At 52.3% G+C, this 5,000-nt stretch overlaps 1 non-coding gene across 1 annotated transcript in view; it reads right to left on the minus strand.

The window, feature by feature from the left end:
- Positions 1–950, minus strand: part of LOC124579228 — a 1,910-nt gene extending 960 nt beyond the window's left edge. Inside the window, exon 1 of the ribosomal RNA XR_006972937.1 lies at positions 1–950. This exon is cut by the window's left edge and continues 960 nt beyond it. This is a non-coding gene — a ribosomal RNA (small subunit ribosomal RNA).
- Positions 951–5,000: the final 4,050 nt, after the last annotated feature.

Consider the following 5,000-nt stretch of genomic DNA (forward strand, 5'->3'; position numbering starts at 1 on the left):
TCGGGTTCCGAAAACCAACAAAATAGAACCGAGGTCCTATTCCATTATTCCATGCACACAGTATTCAGGCGGGCTTGCCTGCTTTAAGCACTCTAATTTGTTCAAAGTAAACGTGCCGGCCCACCGAGACACTCACTCAAGAGCACCCTGGTAGGATTGCAACGGGGTCCGCCTCGGGACGCACGAGCACGCACGAGGCGCGTCGCACGCCTTCGGCTCGCCCCACCGGCAGGACGTCCCACGATACATGCCAGTTAAACACCGACGGGCGGTGAACCAACAGCGTGGGACACAAATCCAACTACGAGCTTTTTAACCGCAACAACTTTAATATACGCTATTGGAGCTGGAATTACCGCGGCTGCTGGCACCAGACTTGCCCTCCAATAGATACTCGTTAAAGGATTTAAAGTGTACTCATTCCGATTACGGGGCCTCGGATGAGTCCCGTATCGTTATTTTTCGTCACTACCTCCCCGTGCCGGGAGTGGGTAATTTGCGCGCCTGCTGCCTTCCTTGGATGTGGTAGCCGTTTCTCAGGCTCCCTCTCCGGAATCGAACCCTGATTCCCCGTTACCCGTTACAACCATGGTAGGCGCAGAACCTACCATCGACAGTTGATAAGGCAGACATTTGAAAGATGCGTCGCCGGTACGAGGACCGTGCGATCAGCCCAAAGTTATTCAGAGTCACCAAGGCAAACGGACCGGACGAGCCGACCGATTGGTTTTGATCTAATAAAAGCGTCCCTTCCATCTCTGGTCGGGACTCTGTTTGCATGTATTAGCTCTAGAATTACCACAGTTATCCAAGTAACGTGGGTACGATCTAAGGAACCATAACTGATTTAATGAGCCATTCGCGGTTTCACCTTAATGCGGCTTGTACTGAGACATGCATGGCTTAATCTTTGAGACAAGCATATGACTACTGGCAGGATCAACCAGGGAGCTGCGTCAACTAGAGCTGAGCAGCCGGCCGCCCGGGAGTGTGTCCCGGGGGCCCGCGCGAACACGCAAGCGTCCGCTCAATTATTCTGCAAACAGGAGGAGGCTGAGCTCCCCTGCACAATACACCTCGAAACCCTCTCAGGTCCCGGCGGCGCGCAGCGCCGTCCTAAGTACTTGGTCGGGTTCGAGAGAGGCGCAATCGCCCGGAGTTTGGCGAGTAGACGCTTTAGGTGCGACCACCCGTGCTCCCAACTGAGCTTGCCGCTGCCGACAGAGGCCCGGGAGCGTGCTGTCGTGGCATTGCCGGCGGGAGACAACACGCGCCACCTACGGTGACCGGCAGCTCCAACGCCAGCGCCACAGAAGGACAAAAGCCCCACTTGGGTGCCGAAGCGAACTCTCCCAGCACAGCGCACGCGCCAACACGTCCGCACAGCTGCGATACAAACCACCTGCGAGAACCGCAGAGGCGACCGAGCAGCAGACGGCGTCGCGGCGCCGATCGCCGGGCGGCGGCGCATCCTCAGCGCACACAGTCCTCAATCGGACCAGCACACTGCAGATGTCCACCGCGCTTCGCACCGGGCCCGCGAGGACCTACTTTGGCCGCACGGCGCCGCGTGCAGGGTGCGCCGGCGCGCAGCTGCGCCGCCTGCCGCCTCCGTCGGCCGGCGCGCCTGCCACTGGCCGCCCCCACCAGCCGGCTGTAGCGCGTGCGCCCACGCACCGCGCGGCCAGCACGCCGGGAGGCCCCCCCTCACCGGCCGGGGACGGTCCCACCCAGCCACCGCCGCGTATCGCTTCACACCCAGATGCCATTCACGTTCGTGGGCATGGTGGGTATCGCTGGAACAACCGGTTGGTAGCTCAACCGATCGTCGCCATCACTGATTCACCTCTAGCGAGAACAACCGCACCACAACGGTTTACCAGTTGTTCATTTGCATAACGTCACCAGCAAACGTAGGCGTCCATCGCCATTTGCAAATTCAACGATTGTTGCATGCCTGTGTCAGGTGTCACGACACACTATGTCTGCCCACATACACGCAACAACATGTGCACGCTTCGCGAACACGTGGAAGGTGGCCCCCGTACGTATGCGATGTCCATTGCGCGAACGACTGTCAACCGGCCTCTGTCGCATGTCGCAGATGTGGAACGCAGTGCACCATGCTATCACGGTGTGTGAGAAGAGACGACTACGTCTGACAACACGCGCCACTACATCAACAGACGGCTCATGCTGATCGCCATCCAGGGCATACCACACTGCAATCCAGCTCTTATAGGGAGACGACACGTAGCTGAGTGCACAACATTTGGACCGCATGGTTCGCCGTTGTTGGCGCAGTCGTTGTACGGTCACATGTACCACGATGTATCATTCAGTACATGAGGACCAATGTGCAGTACAGTGTGTGATTTGGACGTACAACATCAGCGGACAGTTGACACAGGCCGTACCACAGCGTAGGCTAAGTGCTTCGCACATGCGAATGCCAATGAACAACTGCAAATGCCAATGAACAACTGCAAAGGGCATTGAGCATGTACGTCCTGCTGCCATCCACATTACAGTGTATAGCTGCAAGGTGTTTAACATGAAGCGATACACTGGGGACCGGGCAGTGCGAGTAGCAAACTATATTGCGGGGGTTGCAGTTAGGCAACACTACACTAATTTAACGCGTCGTATGACAATTACAGAGCAGGTTAAGGCCCAACGTGTGTTGGGTTAAGGCCCAACGTGTGTTGGGTTAAGGCCCAACGTGTGTTGGGTTAAGGCCCAACGTGTGTTGGGTTAAGGCCCAACGTGTGTTGGGTTAAGGCCCAACGTGTGTTGGGTTAAGGCCCAACGTGTGTTGGGTTAAGGCCCAACGTGTGTTGGGTTAAGGCCCAACGTGTGTTGGGTTAAGGCCCAACGTGTGTTGGGTTAAGGCCCAACGTGTGTTGGGTTAAGGCCCAACGTGTGTTGGGTTAAGGCCCAACGTGTGTTGGGTTAAGGCCCAACGTGTGTTGGGTTACGTTAAGGGGCAATGTGGGTTACGTTAAGGGGCAATGTGGGTTACGTTAAGGGGCAATGGGGGTTACGTTACGGCGCAATATAGGTTACGTTACGGCGCAATATAGGTTACGTTAAGGCGCAATACAGGTTACGTTAAGGCGCAATACAGGTTACGTTAAGGCGCAATACAGGTTACGTTAAGGCGCAATACAGGTTACGTTAAGGCGCAATACAGGTTACGTTAAGGCGCAATACAGGTTACGTTAAGGCGCAATACAGGTTACGTTAAGGCGCAATGCAGGTTACGTTAAGGCGCAATGCAGGTTACGTTAAGGCGCAATACAGGTTACGTTAAGGCGCAATACAGGTTACGTTAAGGCGCAATACAGGTTACGTTAAGGCGCAATACAGGTTACGTTAAGGCGCAATACAGGTTACGTTAAGGCGCAATACAGGTTACGTTAAGGCGCAATACAGGTTACGTTAAGGCGCAATACAGGTTACGTTAAGGCGCAATACAGGTTACGTTAAGGCGCAATACAGGTTACGTTAAGGCGCAATACAGGTTACGTTAAGGCGCAATACAGGTTACGTTAAGGCGCAATACAGGTTACGTTAACGCGCAATACAGGTTACGTTAAGGCGCAATACAGGTTACGTTAAGGCGCAATACAGGTTACGTTAAGGCGCAATACAGGTTAGGTTAAGGCGCAATACAGGTTAGGTTAAGGCGCAATACAGGTTAGGTTAAGGTACGACATAGGTTAGGTTAAGGTACGACATAGGTTAGGTTAAGGTACGACATAGGTTAGGTTAAGGTACGACATAGGTTAGGTTAAGGTACGACATAGGTTAGGTTAAGGTACGACATAGGTTAGGTTAAGGTACGACATAGGTTAGGTTAAGGTACGACATAGGTTAGGTTAAGGTACGACATAGGTTAGGTTAAGGTACGACATAGGTTAGGTTAAGGTACGACATAGGTTAGGTTAAGGTACGACATAGGTTAGGTTAAGGTACGACATAGGTTAGGTTAAGGTACGACATAGGTTAGGTTAAGGTACGACATAGGTTAGGTTAAGGTACGACATAGGTTAGGTTAAGGTACGACATAGGTTAGGTTAAGGTACGACATAGGTTAGGTTAAGGTACGACATAGGTTAGGTTAAGGTACGACATAGGTTAGGTTAAGGTACGACATAGGTTAGGTTAAGGTACGACATAGGTTAGGTTAAGGTACGACATAGGTTAGGTTAAGGTACGACATAGGTTAGGTTAAGGTACGACATAGGTTAGGTTAAGGTACGACATAGGTTAGGTTAAGGTACGACATAGGTTAGGTTAAGGTACGACATAGGTTAGGTTAAGGTACGACATAGGTTAGGTTAAGGTACGACATAGGTTAGGTTAAGGTACGACATAGGTTAGGTTAAGGTACGACATAGGTTAGGTTACGGTACGACATAGGTTAGGTTACGGTACGACATAGGTTAGGTTACGGTACGACATAGGTTAGGTTACGGTACGACATAGGTTAGGTTACGGTACGACATAGGTTAGGTTACGGTACGACATAGGTTAGGTTACGGTACGACATAGGTTAGGTTACGGTACGATATAGGTTAGGTTACGGTACGATATAGGTTAGGTTAAGGTACACATTGTTGTAAGGAAAGGTTTAATGGGGGGCGGGGCGGGGCGGCCGGTTTGTTGATTGTGATTATAGTAAGTGGATGCCTGCGGCATCATCTGATTTGCCACGTCAGGATGCACCTTTGGCTCATGACAGGCGGCGCTCTCATTCCATGCTTGTGGCAGACCTGTGTCTTTCATTCCTGCCATTGTTTGTGTGCTGTGAGAGGAGGCAGTATTGTGATGTTGGGTGCACCCCTGTGTAGGACATGTGTGGGTGTTGGTGGCTTGGCTGAGCAATGGTGGTTGTCGGGTGGGTGGGATATTCTGTTTTCTGAGTGGACCTCCCAGTCTGGTTATGACAGTGTGGATTGTCTAATGTGGCGGAGAGGATGCACTGGGTGTTGTTC

The sequence above is a fragment of the Schistocerca americana genome, unplaced genomic scaffold, assembly GCF_021461395.2.
Source record: "Schistocerca americana isolate TAMUIC-IGC-003095 unplaced genomic scaffold, iqSchAmer2.1 HiC_scaffold_303, whole genome shotgun sequence".
In the NCBI taxonomy this organism is placed as follows: domain Eukaryota; kingdom Metazoa; phylum Arthropoda; class Insecta; order Orthoptera; family Acrididae; genus Schistocerca; species Schistocerca americana.